Raw genomic sequence first — 27151 nt, 5'->3', positions numbered from 1 at the left:
GCCAAATTTTCTCTATAGGAACCTTCTATATTTTAGTTCCATTTAATATATCTACTGAAAGCACCTTATTATTTTTTCTCATCTCAATTACTTTATTTTTCTGCATCGATATCAAATGTGCTTGATAGGAGCCTGCTCAATGGTAGTGGTGTTAAATGAAAACATTTTCCTAAGAATCAGGTAATTTCCTTTCAGACACATCTGAATTGTAATTAATCATTTAAATAAAGAGGCAGATTTCTTTAACCGTCTCCATTAAAAATCTCTTACCATTACACACCTTTGCATTTAGTACAAAGTGAAAATACCAGCTTCCTTATCCAAAGGCAGTCTTAACTTGTGGTTGCAGGTGGGTTCTCACTTTTAAATTGAGTTTAATCATAATGATTTGCCTGGGCAACAATTATCCTAGACTGAATAGAAAGAGGATAACACTTTTCATTAAAATGCAGAATCAATTGGGCAAATGAAAGCAGCAGCCAGTAATGGGGGCAGACAAAAAGAAATCATGGATTTAAGAAAGGCCAACAGGTGGTAAGAAGTGCATATATTCTCTCACTCCTTGGTTCTCTTACCACTGTCTTAAAAAAATAATTAAAAACAAAGAAGTAAACAAACAAATAGCAGCAGCAGAGATTTGCAGACCAGGGTGAGCATAACTGATTCCACTTTCTAAGCAATTCCCCTGCCTAAGGCAAAGGGAGAGTGAACTACTGATAAGAAAATTGATGCAAATTAAAGGCATGGGAGGTTGAAAGCTAACCTCTGATTTTTCCCTTCACCCCATTTTTGTTGTTCATTGGATCATCTAAGGCTAAAGCCCAATTTTCTCTGTTTAGAAACAGAAAATGTCTTTTGATCTGGCAAAGAACAGGCACTTACAGATGTTAATCCTTCTTAGCATGCATTCACAGAAACTTACTGGGCCATGGCCCTTGTTTCCAATGGAATGTAGGCTAAATAGCTTCTAGATTATTGTTCTCTGGTTACTGAACAACCATGAATTATTTTCCAGTATCCTCTTCCCCCCCAAATTAATCTCCTTGCATAATGTCTAGTGATCCAAACATCTGGTCCCTTTGCTCCTCTCTTATCTGTTCCATCTTTTTAGAGCTTCGCTCTCTCTTCCATCAGGTTCTTTCAGTGCCCTCCTCTCATGCACGTCTCATCCCCCGTCATCTCATTCTCTTACTTCATCTCACCCTTCTTCTATCCCTCTAGAGTTTTCTCTTTCCCTTACTGCCCCTTTCCTCGCAATCACAGTTCTGTCTGAACTTTGGCAAAGGGGACAAACATTCTGAAAAACCTTAAGGATTCTGATAGAAACAGCTGGTTCCTCTGATTTGGGAATGAACGTGTAGAGTTGTGAATGGTACTTGCTGTGAAAGAAGCAAGCAGAAAGGAAGAGTTCAAAAACAAAATCTTCTATATTCCCTCGTATTTTCCTGAATTGTTATCACATTCTTCGCACCTCTCTGGCTCACTGAAAATGTAGCTAAGAGATTTATGAATAGGAATGTGCTAAAACTCCCTCCGAAGTAGAAAACTTTCAATGCCTATTGATATTAGTCTTATAGTTTCCATCTCTAATGCAGGGGTTTTAAAGCATTATTGAAATGAAAAGTAAATTAATGCAGATATGTAATTGGTTGGAGCCATTTATAGTATTTTATTTATCAGAGAATTAATTAGGTCTGCTTGATCTGGTCACGATTTCTGGTCCTTTCTGCTCCCCCTCTCTATCAAAATTTTAGACTATATTAATCAGGGTCCCAGTAGGAAATAGATGACACCCTCAAATTAGGAACAGTGGAGGAGAGTTTAATAAAAGAACTGTTTACCAAAGTGTGGGAAGGTATAAAGGAACCACGATGGATGATGCAGGAGCCAAGGGCTTTCTTACCAGCCCCAGGTCTGAATGGGTAAAAGGAAGGAATAATTACTGGAACTTTCAGAGGAATAGTCATGAAGAAAAACTTGTTTGATAGGCCCGTCACCTTTGGTTGACGAACAAAGGTTTTTCTCTACTCTCCTTTTCTCTCCTGATCTCCTACCAGGTCTCCCCATTGGTTGAACCAGAATCTGGAGGATGAAAGAGGCTGTTGATGCAGTCCACACAAATCAGTGTCTCAGGGGAGAGATTAGGTTGGAGAAGTGTAGAGAGTGGATCTGGAGTGGCTCAGGGAAGAGAAATGCCAAATAGGCACACTCTTTGTGAGAGGAAGGCAAACTAGAAATATAGAGAAATAGGACAGAAAGTTTATGTAAATTTATCAGGATAACACTTTATGAGTTAGGAGCCAATCTGAGATACAAAGATAGGATTCTTTGGTCTTGGTCTTCTATTTTAATTTTTAATTTTAGATCTGTGTATTTTTTGCAAGCATATTCATACGAATGGGTGCCCAGGTCTTTAAATTATGTGCCAATATTTTAGGTCCATCTAAGAATGCTACATTATGGGGATAAAAGCTTAGGTATACTCTAAGTTAAGTGTTTTATGTGTTAGCACTGGATACTTTTAATAAATGGATACAAATATTTCTGTTTTATGAAGAGGAGCACTAGAGAACATCTATTGATTTTAGACCTCCTTTCGCCTTTCTTTTGGATATAATTTCTTGAATTTATAGTAGGTACTCACCCTTCCTCTCTCAGCCTTTGTGGTAGGTGGACATGTGATTTACCTTGGCCAAAGAGCACTTTCAATCCCCTTGGCCACAGAGATGTGATCAAGATGAGCACCTGAAACGAGTTAGGCCTGTCAGAGTGGAACCCAGAACACTTATTCTTCAAACTCCCCTTGAATTCTAGAGAGTGAAGGACAGGAGTTGCTGACAATCATTTCTGCCACTAAGTGGATATTGACAATGAAAGCAACACGGAGGGAAGCAGAACAAGGTGTGGAGAGAGAGCAGGCTTTGGTGACAGAATTTGAGTCCTTCGATTAGTCTGTGCCAAAAGCCAGTTCTAGGCCTATAACATACGTTAACAAATTGCCTTTTTATTCAAGTTTCTTATTTAGTTTGAGTTGGAACCTTCTGTCACTTGGAACCAAAAGGCTCTTAAACTGATACAAATGTATTCTAGTTAAGTTATCTATGTAAGACTGTTCTTTAAAAGCAAAACTGTTGTCCCACTAACTTCCATTATAAAGTTACAAAGTTAGAAAATTCCCTCTAAAAATAAGTATTTCCACATACTGTTGGAAATGAGACCAGTAACACTACATCACAAGACCCTGTAGTCAGTCAGCAAGCATGCTGTGTTTTGTAGAGAATGAGGATTTCTCCCCTTAGTCCTATCCTTACAGTTTGATTTGGGTCTCAGCCACTATGGAAAACAGTGTGGAGGTTCCTCAAAAAATTAAAATTAGAATGACCATATATATGATTCAGCAATTCTACTTCTGGGTTTTTATACAAAGAAATCCAAAATTCAGAAATCCACTAATTCAGAAAGATATATGTACCCCTATATTCTTTGCAGCATTATTTACAGTAGCCAAAACATGGAAGCAACCTAAGTGCCCATCAGTAGACAACTAGATAAAGAAGATGTGGTACATATATACAATGGAATATTACTTGGCCATAAAAAAGAATGGAATCTTACCATGTGCAATAACAGGAAGGTACTATGCTAAGTGAAATAAGTCAGACAGAGAAAGACAAATAGCATATGATCTTACTTGTATGTGGAATCTAAGGAACAAAATAAATGAACAAATGGAACAGAAACAGACTCATAGATTCAAGGAACAAGCTTATGGTTGCCAAATGAGACGGAGGTTGGGGGAAGGATGAAAAAGGTTAAAAGATTAAGAAATATAAAATGGTAGTTAGGAAATAGTCGTGGAGATGTAAAACATAGTCAATATAGTCAATAATATGGTAATAACTATGTATAGTGCCAATTAGGTACTAGACTAGTCAAAGGGATCACTTTGTAAATTATATAAATGTCTAACAACTATGCTATATATCTGAAACTAATATAAAATAATATTGAATGTCAACTGTAATTGAAAAAAATTTTGAAGGTGTGGCGGGGAAGGCGAAGGAGAATAAGAAAGTCAAATTTCTAGGTATAACACAAATAAGTCATTGGGTTGTAATGTACAGCCTAGGGAATATAGTCAATAATATTGTGATAGCATTGTACGGTGTCAGGTGGTTGCTGAACTTATGGCGATCACTTCTTTAGATATATAAATGTCGAAAATGGTGTACACCCGAAACTAATATAATATTGTATGTTAGCTGTATTTTAATAAAAATGTTTTAAAAAATGAACTTACAATGATTACCAGTGGAGCTCCATCTGTACACATTGCCATGCATATGAGCACCTAATACATTAGCATTTGGAGCATCACGTGATGTAGAGCAAACTCATTTCTCACTTTATTGATCCCATAGTTCAGCTTGTGGTATAGTTTACATGAATGAAGGTTGTTCATTTTCATACGCACATTTAGTGAGTCTGAACCTGGCCACTTTGGGCAGGAGAAGGAAGGAGAGACTTGAGCTTCGTAGGGCTGTGAAAGTGACTGGTAGGGCCATTCTGCTTCCTTAGGTGATGGTAAGAGCAGCGGTTAGAAACTGGACCTGAATGTCTGCTTCTTGGTATTCTCTGGGGAGAGAGATGAGAGTAGCTGTGTTGTGAGGCTCAGCAGAGAGCTTCCAGGCCTGATCTCAGCATGGGGGAGAGTCCCGGCTATCCAGTCTATGGGGGTGGGGGGAGGTGAGGTGATGGTGGGGCTCCAGGTGTGTTGGGAAGGCTGTAGTCACTGTTTTCTTTCTGGCTTACTAGGGCAGCTCTTCTCCTCTCAGTAACTCTGGGACCTGTTCTTAGTAATGGACGTTTAGGTCAGTGTAGGTAGTGGGACATGATTCCATTCTTCAATCAAAGAACAGAAAGTGGAAGGGTGAACTATCTCTTTTCCTTATCTGCACAGTGATTTGGCTCTAGAGTCAGAGACTGGGTTCAAATTCTAGCTCCATCTTTACAAGTTGCGTGGCTTCCGTAAGATGAAAATAATAACAGTAGCTACCTCACCGGTTGTTGTGATAATTAAATGAGATAATTCTCATTAGAGCAATTAACAGTACCTGGTACATTACGTGTTCAGTAAATGCTGGCTTGAAAGGGAGTATGGGGTACACTATATAAGATTTTTAAAAAGTAAAACATATTTCTGTAATCAACTTTCCTCAACTTCCATTTGCCCACGAGCCTCCTAGCAGCTACTTAGATATTTTTATTTCCTTGTCACACAATTGAAAAATGACTGTAGATCACATTGCATTTCAAATAATCTAAGAACTGTGCAGCAAGCTCAGGATCTGAAATTAAATTGGCTTTTATATTGTTCATGCTAGTTGTTCTTCAAGTACAATTATAATCAGAAAGCTAGCACTATAAAAATAGTACCAAGTCTCATTTTTTCTCTCAGTGTTATCTGCTGCCATAGTGCTTCCCAGGCATGTTTATTTACTTGATTCACAACAGCGAATCTTTTCTCTCATTAGCCTGACAGCAATAGTTTGATTCCACAGCAACACTCATTGCACCTGGTAAAATCTTTATTACTGGTGAAGCCCAGGAGGCCCAGGTCACTGTTTTCCTCTTGAGAAGCTCCGTGGAAATGTATGTTATGATGAGAGTTGCCTAAACAATTTTGCTGTGGAAAAAAGGGAGGACCAGATAGAACCTTCACTTTGACAATTTCAGAATTCTTTTTCCTCTGAGGAGAATGACAATTTAGTCTTCAGATTTCCCCTTGTTCCCTTTTCGCTGCTCATCTTTGCTCTGTGTGCAAACGTGAATTTAGCGCTAGGCAGAGAGGCCGAATTGACAGCTCCCGGCTCTCTGCTCCCAGACGTCTTGCCCTCTGATGTCTCTCACTCATAACCTGGCAGTAAACGAGGGGAGTCACTTGAGAACTCCGTTTATAATCTTTTTGATTATTAGATGCCAAGATGTTTTCCAGTCAGGCAGATGAAAATGTTTTAGCCCTGGAAGCGTGTAACCCTAGAATATTCACCCCTGAAATGTCTCTAAATTATTCATCACAAATCTGAAGAATTTGAGATGATTTGGGATCTTAATCGGGCTATTAGGTGAGCAGTCATCGCTAATTCTGTAATTAGTCAATTCCATTTCCTCTAACACCCTCCCCCCATTAAAAATATTCTTCCAACCCTGAGAAGAAGCAACAGGCAGCCCGAGGACAGAGCTCTGTAATCTGTGAGCTCCAAGTGTTGGCTGTGAAGCTGGGAGGTTTGCAGCCAAAGCCACCAGTGAAGCAGCATGTAAAACAAGCTAGGAGAGAGAATGTGTGGGGGAGGGAGGAGGAAGTACATGAAGGTGGGTAGGAAGGGATAAAAAGTGACAAATTCAAAACAGGAATGGAAGCAAAAAGGAAAAAAAAAAAAGCGAAAGCTAAGCCAATGAAATCAAAGCAAGCAATTTTATATTCCAATTCCTTCAGTCTTGGGGAAGAACAGTGTGTCGAGACCGGCCCTGCTGTCGGAGGCTGTGCCAGTCACTAGCTGTGGGATCTCCAGCAAGGCTTTGGGCTGTTCTTACCACACATGGAAAATGGAGGATACTTATAGCTGCCCAAGCCATGTTCTAGGATTGATGAAAGGCTGAAGTTATATAGAAATCCTTTAAAAATGGAAAAGGCTAATTCCAAACATAATGTATTATCAGTTCTTCTCCAGAGAAATGTATATCCAACATGCCTCAAGCTTCTCTGTTTCTTCCCTTCCTCAGCAAACACGGTGCTTACTTTAAGGTATCTGAGGCTATCTTCAGAATCTTCCATTGTCAAGTCATATGCCATTTTATGTTTAGCCAAGAAGGCAAGGCACGGACCTTGCTCTACCACCAATTCCCAAAGATAAAACCAGTGTCAGGCATTTGATCATGACTTGCGTCCAGCCACGCTTTACCACTGGAGTCTACTGTCCAGTTGGCAGTCTCTCTCTGGCCAACCTGCACGTATGACATGTAGGGTGCTATTCTCTTCCTGCCATGTATTGGGTGGAGAGGGGAGTCAGTGTGGAAAGATTTGGCTAGCGTTCTGTGGAGCTCTGTGGTCCCTAGAGGTCTTCAGGAAGCTTAGACTGGAGCTATAATTAAATAAAATCTTTTTTTTTTTTTGCAGTTTGAGGAAAGGGTAGGAACCTTCAACATCCATAACCATTCAGTCTTAGTCTGTATTGGCTCCAAATGGTTGGGAAGTCAATCATTTTTACACTGGAGCTTGCTCAGGCTCTGGAGCTGAAGTTCCACATAGATCTTATTCACATTGAGAATCAGAGTGAGATTTTCACAATGCTTCATGGTCTGATTACTCAGGCAAGATGTGAGGAACCCCTGTAACTCCCAGGGGTTTTCTGTTCCCTGTGGCAATCTAGGACAGAGTGGTAGAGCACCTCTGACATGTTCTTTTTTCAACAATCTTGGCAAGAAAATGTTATGTGCATCTCTTAATCCCCAATGCTTAGCACATTGCCTGGTTGGTGTACTGCAGCCATCAGTAAATGTTTTTGAATAAATGAGTGAGTAAAGGAGTAAGTAAATATGGGAGTGAGTGGGTTGAGTGAGTGAGCGAATGAATGAATGAATGAATGAATGAATAAAAGAATAATGACTCCTGGGTCATAAGCATAAGTTGTCGAAAGAATGGCAGTTGCCACTGACCAAATTCCTTCTTTTTTGGAATATTTTGATGTCTGTGTACTCTTTATCTATGATACTTAACCACAGATATTTACATACTGTATACATGAGGTTCTAATTGGTATGTAATTGCTCCTTTTTAAGGAAATGCTTCTAACTTTAATGACTGTGGCTTAAGGAATAGTTTTAGTTTAGGGATTTTTGTTTGATTTTGTTTTTAACTTGAATAGAGATTTTATATATGCAGTATGCAAGTTTTTATTCAGTTTCAAGAAATTTCTTGTAAACTTCAAGAAATTTAAGTTTACAAGAAAATCTTGTAAACTTAATTCCACTTATGGAGTGGAATTAAGAAACTGTTTCCATTTTTACATTTGTATAATTCAGCCCCTTTTTTCCTTTTTCACTTTGCAAAATATCAGAATAAAGGAATTTGTTTAGACTGATAACTTTTGTGGAAAACTCAACTTTTTGGTTTCTGAAAATAGAGGAAGAAATTCTAATATAAACAGAACTATAGATTTTGCTCTTATCCGAAGGCACTGTCAATCAGCAGCTCACAATCTGAGACTGTTTGCTAATTAATAGACACCAAATTCTTTAGGTTTGAATTCATTCAAAGGTCTTGTTCAGCTTTTTCAGAGAACCATAAAGACACCCAGGCACAGTGATACTACTCTAACACCAACTTTTATCCTCGATTCATTTTTTGCAAAGATTATCATGACATTATAAAGTCCCATAATCCTTATTTGCTGGACATTTACTAAGATCATTTTTCCTTTGTAGTACCAAAACTGAATCAATTCCCAGACTTTTCCTGAATGAAATAGGTAGAATTTAGCCATTTGACTGTGTGAGCTTTTACTGAAAACAAGATGCCCTCAGGAACTGTTCTGTAGTATCACCTTTCCCCGTGCAAATATGACTTTATAACCTGCATTCTTTTTTCTGGGTCCTGAATTATGGTAATTATGTAACATTCCAGCTCTTTTAACTAGGCTTTCTCATTTAAAATTAGGATATTATAGTAATTTATAGAGGATTATAGAGTTTTGATGACATGGGGAACAAGGTAATATAATGGCCAAAGCTGCCCACATGGACGGTGGGAAAAAGACCTTCTACTTGGTGCCACAAACCACAAAAATACCCAGTTTTCTGAGAAATCGATGACAGTATCATTGTCTACACTTCCTCCTCCTACTGCCACCACCAGGCTGATTCTGACAGCAGAGTTGACGTCCGTGTGATAAGACTGTAGGGCAGTAGGGACAGGGAGAGCTTTCATCAGGGAAATCATTATCGACAAAGACTTGCTTATATCTGATGTTAGCGCTGATCTGTGCAGTAGGTGGAACCATGAAGAAATTTAAGACACTAGCTTCTCTGATCTCATTGTAAAATGAGATTATCTTCCTGGGCAACCATTTTCTTCTGGCCCCCACACAGCAGAACAGAAGGGAGGGGCCAGTGACCCCTAAGGAACCCTGAGGAGTCAGCTTTGGGCTTTCTTCCAGCCAGAGGGAAATGGAGCCTGCATTAATTTAAATTTTTTAGCAGCCAGGAACAAAAACAAACTTAAGGTATCTTACGTGGGAAAGGAGATTTATGGAATGGATACTAGAGTCACAGAGTCTGATGAAATTTTGAACCCACTCTTCAGGACCAGCACAGCTCCAGAAGCAGCCTCCGAGTACTGATAGCCTTTCCAGAGCCCTCATGTTACACAGACTCAGTTCTTAAAGATTCCTAGTCCCTGAGTCTCCATTCAATATCTTACATTTGCTGGAGAGAGACTCTCAGTGCCCAGCTTATACGAGGTATCCATTCTCGGACTAATTAGTTATGGCCATTGGGGCAGAGTCAGGAAACAGAAAGATGGCTACCAAAAATCATCCTATGGAGAGCACAGGCAGTTTTGTGAGAAGTTATTGTAATAAGATTATGTTACTAGGTCCCCATTACTCTGCAACAGGCCTGGGGAGTAGAGATAAAATTCCTTAAAAATAGAGAAAAACTCATCATTCTTGTGAGGCTTAAAGATGATTTTAAATCTTTGGAGAATTTCCACTGTTTCCACAAAATAATGGACTATGAAATCACTCATCATTAGTGTATCACTTATTTATTGCTGCATAACAAATCACCCTAAAACTTAGTGGCGTAAAACAACAACTGTCTGTCTTTGCTCATCGTGCTGTGGGTCAGCAGTTTGGGATGAATTTAGCTGAGTAGTTCTTCTCCTGGTGTCAGGTAGAGTCACTCATGTGGCTCAGTCATCTGGAGGCTTGAATGGGATAGTTCAAGGTGGCTTTACTCACTTACCTGCCATTCGATGTTGGCTTTTGGCTGAGCCCCTTTTCCCAGGATCCTTCATCTTCAAGCAAGAGAGCCAGGCTTCCTCATATGGCATCCATGTTCCAAGAGGCATCTTGAGGCCTGGGCTTGGAAGTTCCATTATGTCACGTCTGCTGCATTCTACTGTTCAGAGCAAGTTACACGCCAGCCCAGACTCAAGGTCGGTGGAGATAGACCCTATCTCTCGATAAGAAATATGACAAAGTCATGAGTATACAGGGATAGAGATTATTGTAGTTATCTTTGCAAATAATCTACCATGCTTAGGACCTACTACATAAAAACAAAACAAAACAAACAAACCAAAAAACACTATCATTTATAACCAACACCCAGCCATGGAGAAAGGTGAATGAGATGGTATTATAAAGCCCTGTGAGAAGTTAGTAGCCAAAAAATGACTCTTAGAATTTCCGTTATTCACAAGACAGTTGCAAATAATGCACATCCAAAAACATACTGAATTGAGGTGATGGGGGAATTGGATTATAGACCCAGTCTTGCTACCAACTTTATTAAGTACAGAAGAATAAAGTACTTCTGATCCTCAGTTTCCTTATGGATCAAATAAGAAAATGTATAAATTATATAACTTTCATGAGACAGAGCTCTGTGAGCTGTAAAAATGCTATACAAATGAAAAGTCATTAAAAAGAATTCAATTTGCGGTACCTTGCTTTTCTCCTTTCTAGTTATGTGATTTAAAACAAGGAATGACCTCAGGCTTATGCTGCTATAAAAGACATGTTTTTACAGATATTTTCTTTTATCTAAATGCTTTTTGATGACTTGCCAGTGAATGTAGTATAATTCATGATTTTTCTAAGTGTTCAAAAACGTACCAAATTAAAACATACAAGGGGAGAGTAATTGGATGTATCCATTTAGGGAAAAAAAGAAAGTGTGTGGAAAAGAAAATGAGCTTAAAAGCATAAGAGAGACTGTGCCTTTTAGACTGTGTAAGAATAATTAGGTGAGATCCTATGTGTGGACAGTTTTAAGAGAAAATTATTTAAAATGGTAGAGTGTGTGCCAAGCTAGGTATGAGAGCTGAATACACAGTTAACTTTGAAGAAGTAAAACAAAATCTCTGAAATACAACAACTAATTTCTTTAGGGAATGGGTCACGATGAATATAAACACACCAGATTTTTGTCTTTCCAGAGAAAAAGGTGGTATGGGCAGGATTAATGAGGATTTAGAAGAGCCTTGTGAGGTCATTTGAGCAGGTAAATGAGAATGTGAATGTGTTTTCCAGACTTTTATAAACTTAACTGGTCCCTTAAAGCAGATATCTGTGATGCACTCCACTGCATCCCCTTAGTCCATCTGACTCCATATATCCTTGCCAGCCAGTGTCCTACATCAAATACACACTAAACATCCATTTGTGCTGCTTTCTCCATGTCTACGCACACCCAGAAATGCGGGGAGGGTTATCATTCCCGAGGACAGTCCTCCACCACTGGACACAGGAATTGGTGGAAAAAGGAATGCCAGCCTCCCTGTGCTCTAGTTCAAGGGCTGACAATCACTGGACCAAGTCCAGCCCACCTGTTTTTGTAAATAAAGTTTACTAGTACATAGCCATGCCTATTTACATATTGTCTATGTTACAATGACAAAGTTCAGTAATTAAGATAGAGACAACATGGCCTGCAAAGAGGAAAATATTTAGTATCTGACCCTTTACAGAAAATGTGTGCCCACATCCACTCTAGTGGAACAATTCTGAGGCATCTTCTATGTGGTTCCTCAGAGTGTCCCCAACAAGATAGAGACCAGTTATCCGCAGTGGTAAACAGCACATTAATGCACACCGTCTTGGCTTTTTGCCCTTCCCTCTCTCTCTTTCCCTACTCTCTCTATTTTGTTTCCTAGGATCACTTTCCAAATCCAAACTAAGATAGAACTCAATCCTTCTTGGTAGTTCTTTTTCATGCTACATTTATGAGACTCTGTTCCATTATTTTACTTTGTGACTCATCACACATACCATGCATAAATCTGAAACACACACATATAACCTATCGCTGAAATGAATGTATTATGAAATAATATTTATCTTTGCTGTCAGTAACATATGATTATATTTTCTATTCCATTTTACTCTCTTATTTATCATTTAAAAAATAGTCTGGTTATGACTGATTAAATTGATTTTAACACAGCCCTAGAGGTCTGTTTACCAGTTTTTGAACCCATAGATCTGCACGTGGCCACAAGACAAATGCATGGGCATCGGGTCCACAAGGGGGGTCCACAAGGGTTTGATCCAGATTGCCTGGCTAAAGGAATGCAGATTAGGTATCAGTGGGATATGAACAGGAACTCTTACCTGTAAAGGCAGAAATGTATTGGCTGCATTTGGAGAACAAAGGGAATGGAATGAGGGGATGAAACAGGGAGGGAAGGGAAGATTGCCTTTAGAATGATGGAAGAAGACGGAGAAGAGATAAAACCTACTGAGAAGGTAAAGCTGCAAAGGACTATAGAACACCCCTTCATTTCAATTGCACTCATGTGTGAAAGCAACAAACAACATTTGAATGAATATAAGAAGTCAGAGTGCTTACTATATATTTAAACTAATGTCTTCCGTCAGGTGCACCTTATGTTGTTTTCATATCTTTACCTATGATTTCAGATGACCATCTTTTGTTTAATACCATACTGTCTGAATTTTTCTACCTCTCTGATTATTCATTCTTGGTCTGTTTTGCTGGATTCTCTTCCAGTATTTGCTTTTGACTGTTGATTTTTTTAGGGATCATTCATTAGCTTTCTGTTTTATATATATGTATTTTTAATGCTACACACTTTCTTTCAATTTCACCCATTTGTATGGTTTAAGGACCATTTCCATGTTCCTGGACTACAAAATAAATACCTTCAGCCTAAATCTTCTCACTCCCACATTTATTTACCCAACTGCCTACTTAATATCTAGACCACAAATTAAATACATTCCAAGTTGAACTCGCCATCTGTAATGTCCACCAAGTCTCCTTCCCTTCTACCCTGTCCTGTATTCTGTCTTTTTCATGATCAGTATACTCACCTAGACCAAAAGTCTGGGAGCCTTTTTAAACTTATTTTTCTCCTCCATCTAAATGGTCATATGTCCTAAATATTTTTAAAGTCATTCTCTTCCTCTGTTTCTATTGATATTGTCCTAATTTTGAGTTTCTTCATCTTTCTTTTGTATTATTGAAATAATCCATCTATTAATCTCCCTGCCCCCAGGTCTCTCCCCATTACTTTTTCTTCACAAAGCCACTCAGTCAGGGTTTGGATCAGGGAAACAAAATTCACATGAAGTCTTTAAAGTGGGGCTGGATTTAATACTGCTAAATGTTGCTTATAAAACTTTGGAAAAGTTGTAGGACCATAGTTCAGGGAAGGTTGTCAATGGCTCTGAAGTTTGCCAGTAGGTCTCTAATGTGATCGTCAGCTTTCCAGGGATGAGGAAGCGGCTGCTGTTGACCTGGTTAAGGACTCCATGAAACCACTGTTGAAGTTCATAGCTGTCTGTAGCACCAGGTGGGTACTTCACACACAGTAGAACACAGAGAACAACCTAATGTCTGCTGAAGCTCACACATTTGCCTCCCGCTGTTGGAGGAGTGATGGCGGCCTTTAATTTCCTTCTTGTACCTTCTGAATCTAGCAGCATTCTAAATTCATGAACTTTGAATTGGAATACTGGTGACAAGAGTTCTGGGAAATATACTCCCAGATTTCTAACTCCTGTAATACAGGAGAGAACACAGAAAATGTGCAGATGACTGCAGGAAATCTGGTACTCCATCACTGGTGGGATAAAGTCCAAACTGTTCAGCCCATGACACACCATATCCTTCGTGAGCGAGTGCCTTCCTACTTCTCCAGTCTTCTCTCCACTCTCTTTTCTTCCTCTGTGCCATCCTTGGATTATTTACTTGCAGTTTCATGATTGCTCATTATAGTTTCATGCCTCAGTATCTTCACATATACCGTTTCCCAGGTCTGGAAGTCCTTCAACCTTCCCACAGTGGCCTTCTGGGCAAACTTCTATTTATTCTTAAGACCCCAATGCAGAGGTTTTCTCTTTTGTGAAGTTTCTTTGATTATCCTCAGTAGAGTTGACCCCCCTCTTGTACCAGCACTGTGCCATGCATCTACTTTTTTTTATTTAGTAGCTAAGTATTCATTTATATGCCTACTTCCTCTGCTATGCTTTGAGTTCCTTAATTGTCTCTTTTTTCCCTTTATCTCCCCACTGCCCTTCCTAGTGTTTGGCTTATAATAGGTGCTCAGTTCACACAGAATAACTGCATAGAAGAAAGCTTCTATAAAGCACTGTGCCTTGAAGTCATTAGTATCAGTGAAATTGCTTACAAGAGATACAAAGAGGCAGACCTCTTATAATAGAGACACCATTTGCTAAATTCTACCCTATGGAAAACAGGATTATACAGGTAGGATCCACTTGTATTTCAGTTCAGCCTATACTCCTTGACATATCTAAGGGATTATTCAGCAGCTACCTGTGTTTCTACATCCCAAATATCTTTTCAAATGGATTCCGATTTTGGAAATGATGTTGGACCTTTGCTAGATATAATTCAGCTTTAGAAAAAATATACTCGTCTAGAACGCCTGCTTGCTTTGTTAGACTGAGCTTTTGGAGAAGGAAATGGTAATGTGGTTAGGGATGAGAAAAGGGAAAGCTGGCCATCTTTCTGAACAGAGAATGAGGAGGAGTGAATTGGTTTCCTAGGAGATAAGGCTCTTTTTTTTTTTTTATTTAAAGTTTTTCCACAGAAAGATTTCTGCACTGGTGTCTTCTTCTTAGTCATAATAAGGCGTTCATCATCAGAGATGCAGCTCAGAATTGCTTTCAATCAGCAGCTGCCAAAGGTGAGCCTAATTTGGTCTTTGTGATGAAGCCTAATAAAGGTAACTAATAATACTAATTGCAGTGGACATTTTAGTTATTTAATCACCAATCACTAGGACAGGAACTTTTAACAGTAGATCCATGGGGAGATCAGAAACTCATCCGTCCTCTATATAATCTCCAAAACAGTTGCCCCACATGCTGCCTTCTAAGCCACTTCTTCCCACTGGGTCTTCTTGGATTCCCTGAAAAGAAGGGAGCACAACGACCTCTCAGCTCAGGGACTTCAATATCAGTAGCATCTCCCTTCTAAAGGATCTCTTAGCTTCAGAGGAATTAAAAGTAACACTTTATCAAAAAGACATTGTGACCATACTGCCCTGTGTACATGTGATCAGGCAGAGCCAAGTTTCTTTGCACACAGCTTTTATGTGTTTTGGTCAGTTAGAGGGAATCGAGACAGTCTTAGGTAAAACCATACAGAAGCTAGATGTTACCCCAGTCCCTATTTCAGTATTTTCCCCCACTTGCAGTGATGACCACCTTTCCCCAAGGCCAAGGAAAGTCTACACTGACAGCACTGAAGTACTGCACTGTAGTAAACACATTTCCAAGTGTCTGTCCAGCTCACATCTCTCCTCTCTGAGGGCTATCACCCTCCGTCTCCCTCAGGTGGGCCCCCACTATTCACACTTATTCCAGAGTACCTGAGCTTCTGGTATCCATTGACTTAATCAAGGTAGATTTCTAATTCAAACTGGGCTAGGTAATTCTCCCTTCCAGTGAGTTTTAGATGAGACTAAGAGCTCCTCATTTCTATCTGAGTTGTCTCTATGAATGAGGATGTTAAGAGCTGTATAGTAGTCATGTAGGGGGCTGGGAGAGAGGGAGACAGAAGCGGGAGGGGGAGAGAGGGAGAGAGGGAAAGGATGGGTCGGGGAGAGAGACAGACAGACAGACAGAGGAGAGGTAGCAATGTTTAGTGCAGATTATACAAATCCCTCAACAGATGTTTGTTATTGTTGCTGGTATTTTGTTGCAGAGTTGCACTGAAAACTCTGAAGAGAGGGTCCTTGAAGAGAAAAGTTGTGGTTACTACAACCTTGCTGAGATCATCCTCCTTATGTATGTATGTATGTATGTATGTATGTATGTATGTGTTTATCTATCTATCTATCTATCTATCTATCTATCTATCTATCTATCTATTTATGCATCTATCTGTTTATCTATCTATCTATCTATCTATCTATCTATTTATCTATCTATCTATCTATCTATCAATCGATTGATTGATTGGACCTTGAAATAATAAACCAGAACTTCACAGCCTCCACTTTAGAAAAAGCATATCTCGAGCAGGATAATGTCTGGACCCTAGTGTAGGAAATTCAGTGAGGAAGCTGCACTATTTAGTTACCCTCAAGGCCTTGATCTCCTTAACCTGGAAAGCATGTAATCTGCCTGTAGGGTCTGCTCAGGTTCGACTTGAGGTATGTATAATCCAGCACTTACCATGGAAATTAATATTTCCTGAAAACGTGGTAGGATTTCTGCAGTTTTCCCAGTTAGGAGGAACCACAAACTTTCTTTTTCCTGGATTTCTAGCCTTCCCCCTTACCCTATCCTTTTTACTTACTTTTAGGTATTTATTGCCCCTGTGCTTCCTCAAGTCTTCTAATGAATCAAGGCTGCAATGATGTTAGTTATTTGCGTTCTTCAGTATGAAAGCTGTGTCAGAGCTAGAGCTGCTAGAAGCATATTACCAGGGACTGCTCAACACAGCATATGTGCCCAGAGGTCACCTTAGCACATGCACCCTGAGGCTTCTGTCAGATGTGGCTTCAGGACCAGGATCCCATCCTGCAGGGGTACAGGCCTCTTGTCTACCTGCCACATCAGCTTCTCGTACTCCATGCTGTTCCCCTTTGCCCTCAAACTGCCATCTCTCCTTTGCCCCAAGTCCATTGTCAGCACTTCCTCTGGCTTCTCCAAAGGGCTACATATGCCAGCATCCAACTTCCCTCCTGGCCTTCTTGCCTCTCTTCCTTCCCTCCCTTTCTTTTGATGCATGGTGATCAGGTAGAGCTGTCTGTCCACAGTTTGCCTGAGTTTCTGCCGGGGGCCCTCCAGGGCAGATACTTCCAGAAGGGAGAAGTGAAAATTGCTCTGCTCAGCGACATCTCAAGGGTGGGACAGAGAAAACTTAGCAACATGGCCAAGAGCGCCAAACAAATCAACTATGGGTTGTATTAGGGAGAGAAGGATCAATGAGACAGAACAACATGGAGCCAGGATTCAGATTTTCTAATGATGCTGGAAGTGGGCCGCGTATGAACATGTACGAAGAATTCAGAAAAGCTAGGAATATTGGTATAATTTGTTAATACCAAAGGACAAACATTATACAGATTATGCTAACTTTATAATTTATGAGAATGACCTACCCTTTATAACTAATTACTGCATGCACCATAGCTATTATGCATATCATTAATAGGTATCAGATAAATTTTATTGTAAGTTTTATTCGATCACAATGTAAATATCTTAGATACATGCTCAGTCTTCTCGTCTGACATTGGCTTCTGCTCACAGGTTTTAATAATTACGAGAAGCATGATTGGGGACTGAATTAGGACAGGGAACTCAATCTCCTCTTAACAAGATCATGTGAATGTGGCAACACCATTATTTGTTTATTTAACAATGATTTTATGTTTGAAAATGACGTGGATCTATATGTTTTCCTGGATCTCATTGAAAAGGTCATGCTTAACCACTGGAAATTCCTCTTGACTTGTGCCGTCCACAAGCTACAGGTGGCTATTTAAATTAAATTAATTACATTAATTCCTCAGGTATACTAGTCACATTTCAAGGAGTCAATAACCACACATGGCTAGTGCCTACCTACCTAAAAGTATAGGTTTAGAACATTTCCATCATTGTAGAAAGTTCTGTTGGGCAGTGCTGCCAGAATCTTGGTGGCAGTGGAATGACTACGTCAGCTGGCTCTGAGTTTCCTGCATAGAGGTGGGGACCGGGGAATCTCAGGGCCCCAGCTGTGAGGGTGATGACAGTGGGTGTAGCAGTAACTGAGAGGAAGAAACTTATCCATGAGAAAGCTGCAATAGCATGTCAAAGAGCTCAGGCAGGAAGTGGGGAGCAGCCCTCACAGGTGGTGCGAATCTCACTTCTCATGACAGCGAGATGCTATTGTTTACTGTTGCCTTATTCGGTGAGATACAGAGAAGTGATATCCAAATCAGCTCAATCTATTAGCCTTACCGTAGTGGAGTATTATTTCATAAAAATATACAGAGTGGACGAATGACACAACAGATAACAGATCTTTACATTAACAACTTTCATGATGCATACAGAGCTTTACAGTTTATTTACCTCTTTAATGTACTTTGTTTGATCCTCATAACCATGTTAAGTGAGTAATAATCCTATCATCTTTCTCTTGCTGATGAGAAAGTCAGGACCCAGAGAATTTAAGACATTTTCTCAGGATTGCCCAGCTAGTAAGTAATGGAGTTGTGACTCAAATTCAGAGTTTAGGATTCCAAATGACATGTTCTATGGCTGTGCGTGGCCTTTTAGGTGTCTTTCTAATGAGAGTATTTCTAGTGGCCAACTGCTGATGTAGTAGGTTTCAAGGATGCCTTTGGTCTATATCCATGCCACCGTGAACGTGTCCGATCTCGTTTGATCTCAGGAGCTAAGCAGGGTCGGGCCTGGTTAGTACTTGGATGGGAGACCACCTAGGAAGACCAGGTGCTGTAGGCGTAAAAAATAAATTTAAAAAAAAAAAAAAGGATGCCTTTAGCACTTAGAGTTTCCCAGGGACCAGTTGATTCAACTTTGATAGATTTTTTTAAGTTGTCGGCATGATGCATGGTTTTTATTTTTCACATTTCTCTGAATTTTGCTTTCAGGCTTTCACAGGCAGGCCGCTTGGCATTCCGAAGCAGTGGCTTTCACACTGTGTCCCACCAATCCCATAGTTCCATGGAGGGGCCACAGAGGCTGCCGTGAGGTGGGCACAGTGGGGAGGCCTTGTATTTGGGCTCTGGGCTGTTCAGAGCTGATATGCTTTCAACTATTTTTATATATTTGACATTCCACAAAAAAATTTCACTTGAAAAAGAGTTCTTTTGCTAACCATTAGAAAAAGAATCACTGTTCTAAAGAATTTTTGTGGCAGCTTGCTTCCTGTGATGAGAAAGTGGGGCAAGCTGAACTTTGCCCAGGCATCACCCAGGAACAGAATTCATTGTAGACCAACACTTTCTTTCTAGTGAGAAGCAACTAGAAGTTCTGTTTTTTTTCCCCCACATCTATGGAGCCAGCCCTAAGGCAGGGCAGCGGACAGAGGGCCCCTGTGCTGGGGACCAGAGGACCTGTGGTGGTTTGGCAGAGCTGCCCTATAGTCTTAATCTGCCACTTTGCTCTCATCCTCTTCTCAGGCAGGATTCTTATGGCCTGAGCCCACAGCATCTGCCGAGTCCTCCCTCTGTGACTTGACACTTGGCCTGAGGGTTTGTTGGCCTCAGCTAGGAGCAGCTGCCAGATTGCTTCAACTCAGAGACCACCAATTCTGGCCTTATTTGGCCTGCTGGATTCTGTTGTTGCTCACCTATTTGCAAAGCAGAGAACTTCCAAAAAAGACAGAGAATTCCATCTTACCAGCTTTTGGATTTCTGGTTCCTCCCTTGAATGTAAATACACTAAAATGATTGAATAAACCTGGATTCTTACATTATAATTCTGCCCCTGCCTAATGTTTATTATGTAATTAATCTTAAAGCTCTTAATTTTTCACTGATAGATTTGAATATGCATAATGCCGTTGTCAGCATAAAAAGGGGAAATGAGGTGTGTCACGTGGGAACTGGAAAATAAGGTTAACTTATGACAGTAAATCTCAAAAAATTCACACATAGTGAATGAGATCAGCTATCTTTAAAATTTACACAGCTTGGAATAATCAAGAAATTGGTGTATAGCAGGCAACATGGTGGTATATATAGCAAGATTAGGCTACAGTCTTAGGAAGATGAAATAGTACCATGATTTTTGAAAATGTAACCCAAACCATTCCAAGAAACAGATGGACAACTGAATCATATTCTACAGTAATAACGAGGTCAGAGCACTGACCTGACCAATTGTCTGCTTCCCCGTTTGGGCATATATATCCTGTATGTTCTAATTATATGGTGTTGAGAGGGGTTAAAACCTACAGAAAGGTTTAAAGTCTCCAATACTGTGCAGAGACTGTGATTCAGACACTGGACCTAGAGTGTAGGAATGTTTGTGGTTCCTGGGAGAGGTGCTTTCTCTGGAGGGGTAGTAAAAGTTTATCTGGATTTCCTAGAGCCTAGGTGAGGCGTTTGACCTTTTGGTTACAATGTATAGAGGAGACCATCACGGTTTACTTCAACCAGTGGGATTTGTTGTCAGATACTTGGGAAAACCTGTAGGCGGTTTATACTCAGGATATCAGAATGACTCTCACTGGCTGGAGGCCTCTCACTTCCCTAGTCTTCCAGGTGTATGATTCAGAGCTTCTGGCTTTGCTTCTTTTTCTACCTGCACTTGTTCTGCACTGCCAAACTAGTTAATCTCCGTTTTTTTTTCTGTATCATTGCTTCTACTAAAACATTGTTTCTTATATCATAAGGCTTTTACTTTCTCTCTTTCTCTCTTGCTTTATATATTTTATATTCAAAATCTTAAAGAAGAATGATCTTACTAAGTTGCTGTCCATTACGGGACCAACTCCTAGATCTCCAGACGGTGGCCCGTCTCTATAGGGTCAAGTGGAGCAAAGGATAAAAATCCACCTATAGGGGAAATTTCAAAAGGCAAGACATTGTAGGCTTTTCTGAAGGGTAGTAAAATTGGCAGTACCTAGTGGAATCTGACCAATACAGTGAATTATTCCCCACAACTGTCCTACTGCCTTTGTTCTGAGTCATACTCATCAAATAGCTTAAGGCTGATTAATCTACCAGATGCTCTGATATTAAGGTTTTCTGGCTAGGGGACATAGATACTTAAATGACTAGAATAAATATCCCACATTTAAATTAATAAATTGACATTTTGGTTTATGTGATGATTAATTTTATGTGTCAATTTCGCTGGGCCTTGATTCCCAGATATTTGGTCAAATATTATTCTGGATATATCTGCAAGGGTGATTTTTGGATAAGATTTAAATTTAAATCCATGGAATCTGAATGAAGCAGATTGCCCTCAAAATGTGAGTGGGCCTCATCTAATCAGTGAAGGTGTAATAGAACAGAAGACTGACCTTTCTGCAAGAAAGTGGTTCTGCCAGTACACAACCTTTGGACTTGAATTGCAACATTGGCTCTTCCCTGGGTCTCCCACCTGTCGGTCCCACCCTGAAAGTTGCTTTCATAATCACATGAGCCAATTCCTAAGTCTCCCTCTATTTATGTACACATCCTATTCGTTCTGTTTCTCCGGAGCACTTTGACTAACATAGTTTATGTAAAGTCTCTTGTGAGTTTATCTAGCATGGGTCAGTTCTTCTGAGTTAATGCTACTATAGGGGGTCTCAAAAAACACATTTCTCAAGTGACTGTCATCTTCAGTGAATAGCTTTCCTATTTCTGCTATCTACATTGATCTCTTTCTGAGACATTCGATTATTTGTTTAATACTTGTTGAAACTTCTTGAGATTCTTAGATTTAAGTTTCCATAGCTTTGTGAAGTGAGATTTACATGAATCTCCAACTAGGTTTTAAAGGACACTGTGGTTCAGGGTGTTAGTTAAGGTTGAACTCAGAGGGTTAAATGTTGGATATGGGTAGCAGCAGACCTGGCGGACAAGGGACAGTTGTCTCCCAAAGTTGTGGTGGTGATCATATTTCTTTCCTATTGTTGCTTTAACGAATTAACACAGAGTTAGTGGCTTAGAACAAAACAAATTTATTATCTTACAGTTCTGAAGGTCATAAGTCTGAAATGGGCCTCATGGTTCTAAAATCAAGGTGTTAGCAGGGCTACATTCCTTCTAGGGACTCTAGAGGAGAATTCCTTGCCTTTCCCTTTCCAGCTTCTAGAGAGGCTGCCCACATTTCTTGGCTTGTGGCCTCCTTCCAGCTAGTGATTGCATCACTCTGAACTCTGCTTCCATTGTCACATCTCTTTTGACTCAGACTGTCCTGCCTTCTTTCACTTATAAGGACCTGTGTGATTACATTGACCCACCCAGATAAGCCAGAGCAATCTCTTCACTTTATGATTGTAACTTTAAGCACACTTGCAAGATCCCTTTTGTCACTTATGGGAACATATTTACAGGTTCTGGAGATTAGGATGTAGACTTTTGGGTGGGGACATTATTCTATCTGCCACAGTTATTATTTTCTGGTTACATACTTTTAATAAGCATTTAGTGATTATAGTATGGCAGGATTCTAAGTGCTGAAAATAAAGAAAATAGAGTCATTAAAGTCACATTTTAAAGTCAACACATAATTTACAATGAAGAGACACAAAAATCATCTGAAGAAGGTGAGTTTACTTGTAGGCAAACTAGTCTTCACTGTGACCTCTTTAATGTTTTAATATCACTAGTAGAGTTAATTCAAATTAAAGAAAAGGGAGAATAACAAAGGTACATATTGGCAGTGCTCACCCAAACACTAAAGGGCAAAAGGAGATTCAGGTACTAGACTTTGATTATTTCAGTTTTCATGGTATGTATGTCTCTAAAGAGTAAATGATGTCCTGGCTTTAGTCCCTGCATTTCAAGTACACTAGGCCCCTTGGCAAATCTATCCCAATGGTAAGATTGTATATCAAGCTAAGGAATTTGGACAGTGAATCCTACACTGTATCTGTAGAATAACACTATTTCATGAGATATTGATAAACATTCTATAAGCACAAGAGTCAAATTCATTCTAGAAAAGCCACCTATCTACGCCTTTGGAAATTCATGATATATGTCTTCAGACCAAAGAAAATAGGCAGTTATGAAAGCTGTTTAACTTCTGAATCTAGTGTTTTCAAATTTATTTGATTACTGAACCTTTTGATGTTTTCGAAAGGTCCGTTGAAACATCTTGCAGTAGATAACACATTTTGGAGAATGATGCCTTCAAGATTTGATTTACCTACCTCCTGTTGTTTTGAATTAATGCTCACAAAACCACTTTTTGATTTCCATGTGGTTGGACTACAAGAGAAAAAAAATGTTTTGATCAGGCCAATGTGATATTTCTTGTATGTGGTGTTATATTTCCCTCTGTAAATTAACACACCAGCCTTTTGATGTTTGCTTTTGTCTTATGTACCTTTTAGTTAGTGTGAGTTGATTTTTTGTCACCCAACATCTATTTTACTTTCAAATGCTTGTCTATTCACCAATATCTCCGAAAGGAAAGATAGCTAGAACTTTACTACTAGAGTGACAGGTGGAAATAATAATGAGTTCTAGACTCCAAATACTTGTTCTGGTGACCTGATATCATGGGAGCTGCCTGGAATACTTGGAAGGTGAATGAGTCTTGAAGACAAACATCAAAATGAAGACCTAAGATTACCACATATTTCTGTGTCCTTAGGCAATCATTTCGGGTTTTTTTTCTCATCAAATAAGCAATGAATAATAGCATCAACCTATTATACATGGTTACTATAAAGTATATTCATACTACTGATCATAAAAGGATCCTCCAAAGTTTAGAAAGAATATGGGGTTATGGAGGGCCATAAACAGATCCAAAATAGTATGTACTTGTTTTATTTTAAAAATTAACCCGTAACACAAAAATCTTTTATAAGAACAAGTTAGCATTAGAACCATTTCTTCTTGCAGTCAACTATAGCTAGGCCTTAAACTATGTATTGTGATTTGTACTAAAATCCTCAACAACTCAGAAGAGAAAGTTTAGAGAAAGTAATCAGGTATTGTCCTACGAGAGTCATGAAGAAAGATGAAGAAATACAGAATCACTTGTTCTTAAGAAAATAATAAACTATAGTTATTATCACAGAAATACTTTATAAATTTCCATAATTCATTAAAAATTAATATATTTAAACAAACTAAATTCATGGTAGACAAACTTTATAATAGCCTTGTAGGTTTCATTCTTTCCAGCCTTCCTTTTTCAAGTCCTCAATTGACTCAGAGGGCTTCCCGCTCTAAAGTACTCTGCCTCCAGTGTCTACCTACCAGAACCTCTCCATCTTTCAGTGGTTAATTACCACCTCATGGAGTGATAACCCAGATCTGTTCTCCATCTGCTTCTCAGGACCTGGCATTTAAGAATTTTCTTCTCACAGTTTATTCTGACCTAGACCTACAGTTTCTCTTTGTCTAATTCCTGCCAAACTTTCCCTAGTTTTCATCCAATGAGAAAAAAAGCATTCCCTCACCCCTTTTTAGAGATTTTGGGGGTAAGAGACGAGGTGGAGCATAGAATTCCACAGGCACAGTCCTCAGGAAGACCAGGACTTGTAGAAAAAAGTTGGAATGAGACAAGATCTGAATTAGAGAGATCTACTCATCTCAAAGAGAAAGAAGCATACTTCCCTCAGAAACATTTTGTTTACCTTTCCTCCCTTTTGTGCATAAAAAAGTTTAGTTTTAAAGTTGTATTAATAAGATTTTTTTCTTTCATTTTTATCTTAGAAACAGAGTAATTAAACACAAGGAAATCCATGCTATTTTAATAGCCCCAAATAATAATTATTAAATATTGATACTAATTTTCAGAAGATTTCAAAATCATGTAAACAGTCACATGACTAAATCAATAGATATTTGGTGTAAGAAATATGAAAAAAAGCTGGGTTTTAAAATATTTTTATTAGAATTATTTAGTAGAGTCTTTCTTACCATGATCTAAACGTAGATTGAAACTTAATCTTTGAAAATTTGGTTATTTTAGAGTTATAGCTTTGAAAATTAAACTTCTTTTATTAATCTCAGAAGTGACTATATATATGGTTTTAAGTGTTCACTCTTCTGCTTCCTCTTCTCCAAATTAAAAAAAAGGACTAATGTATCAAAGGCTATACTTAATTTCTGAGTGTTGAAAAAATTTTACAAAGAAAGTTTCTTCCTAAATCTAAATATCTAAAAGTCTTACACTTTTCTTTTCCTCTCACCATAAATTAGTTACTAACCATTTTGCCTTGGTTATGGTTATCAGACATATGCATTAAATTCTTTCATCCTCATTTACAGAGTTTTTGAGGAAAATCAGGAAACATATAGCTTGTTATCTGCATTTCTTCTAGTAGTTCTGGATATTGGATTGGAATACTATGGTTACATATAGTATTAATTTCCATTTTTCAGTAAAGCTTCATTTATTGATAGCTGTGCTGTGCATTATGGTAGTTATCAGTCAAATGTGTGTATTGAGCACTTGAAGTCTGGCTAGTATGAATTGAGATGTACCATAGTGTAAATCATACCAGATTTCATAGACTTAGTACAAAATAAAATGTAATAATCTCATTAGTAGTTTTTATGTTATTTATATACTGAAATGAAAACATTTTGACTATATTGAGTTAAATACATTTATTATTGGAATTAATTTTACTCTTCTAAAAACTGTTTCAATGTGTCTGCTGGAAAACTGGAAATTACATATGTGACTTCCATTTTTGCCTCACGTTTCTACTGAACAGGGATGATCTAGAACTATTGTTCAGTGAAGCATTTTACATGTTTATGTTTTCCAGATAATGCAAACATTAAAATGTTCAATTATTTTTATGAAATAAATGTATCAATTATTTTTATGAAAGCCTAGTTATATGTACTATACTCTTGCATATTTTTAGTCAGAGAAAGCAACTCAAAATGGCATTTTCTTGACAGGTCAATGTCATCACTATAAAGCTCAATTTTTAAATGTTGTATTTTATAGATGCTTTCATGATTTAGTAAAGCTTATAGGGCTACTGTTCTTATATAAAATGGCCCCTGGTTGGTATGTGATTATGGTTGAGAATTTGGCTATGTTTTCCCTAGTGTTTTTAATTGCTTCTTAAGCATACCTTTATTTATATTCGTTCCAATGCACTCTGTATATCCTTTATAATTTAAGAAAACCTAACTTTTCTAGAGAAGGCAGACAAGCAGCTTATGAGGTCTGTAAGCTTTTAAAGATTTGTAGGCCTTAGAGCCCATGGCAGGCTCTGCTTTTTCTGTAGATAAAGTCCATGGGCTTTTTTATAGCTGGTTTTCTTGCAAGGCAGAGATCTTTTAGGTTTCTAGATTAGTGGTTATGAATGAGATATCTGTGGCTGCCAGAAGTCTTACTACCAATCTATTACCTGCACTGTGGCATTTTCACATGGCATTAGAATTCATGTCAGAAAAATCAATTGTTTTCTCAACAATTGTTGAGAAAAATCATATAAGATATGTAAGGAATTGATAAAATTACTCTGTTGACTTCCATTTTTTAAGACAATGCTGTGAGGACAAGCCATGATTGCTATGTTCAAGTGCGGGTAAGCAGGCGAATGAGGAATGAACTACGCACATGTGAAATTTGAATTTGAGTTAGCAAGCATAGCCTATTGTTGTGTGGCTATTTACCTGAAGGTTTTCTTCACTTTCTTTATAGTTGCAGCTAGGGCTATCTTGCGTCCCGCTGCTATTTCCCAGCAGTCCAAAACTCTGTTGCATTGCTTGATGCTGTGCTTCAATATGTTCTTATAGCATTTATCCTGCTTTACCTGCTTGTGATTTTTCTGACATCAGTTTTCGTGTACAATAGCTCCTTGAGTGTCCTGCTGTCTCCCATTCTCTGCATACACACATTCCAGGGGAACATCAATATGAAGACTATTTCAATGCCAACATCGACAATATTTCTTACGATGCTGGTGAGACATCTGATTTTTAAGTTAACATTTCTCGGTCTAGGAGGTGGTATTGTTCCCCAACACATAGACATCTATTATGAACCATGTAACATTACATTATAAACATTTATTTATTGATAAGTTCTGTCATTTGAGTGAGGGTTTCTAGGATGCCCTGTGCTGCCCATGTAATGTAGGTATTCTGTTGTATATGTTGATTGAACTGATGAAGCCACTTAAGAAGCTCTATGTGGTGTGTATAAAGATAGAGAGCTTTCAGCAAAATAGAAGTTTAGAATGTATTCTTGCTTATAGATTTAAG

At 38.7% G+C, this 27151-nt stretch overlaps 1 pseudogene; it reads left to right on the top strand.

Annotated features, from left to right (window-relative positions):
• The first annotated feature begins 18618 nt into the window (after nt 1–18618).
• On the top strand, nt 18619–18737 carry LOC120613775 (uncharacterized; annotated as a pseudogene).
• Nucleotides 18738–27151: the final 8414 nt, after the last annotated feature.

Source organism: Pteropus medius, unplaced genomic scaffold (genome assembly GCF_902729225.1).
Source record: "Pteropus medius unplaced genomic scaffold, Ma_sr-lr_union100, whole genome shotgun sequence".
Taxonomy (NCBI): Eukaryota; Metazoa; Chordata; class Mammalia; order Chiroptera; family Pteropodidae; genus Pteropus; species Pteropus medius.
This window is presented reverse-complemented; position numbering and strand designations above follow the sequence as displayed.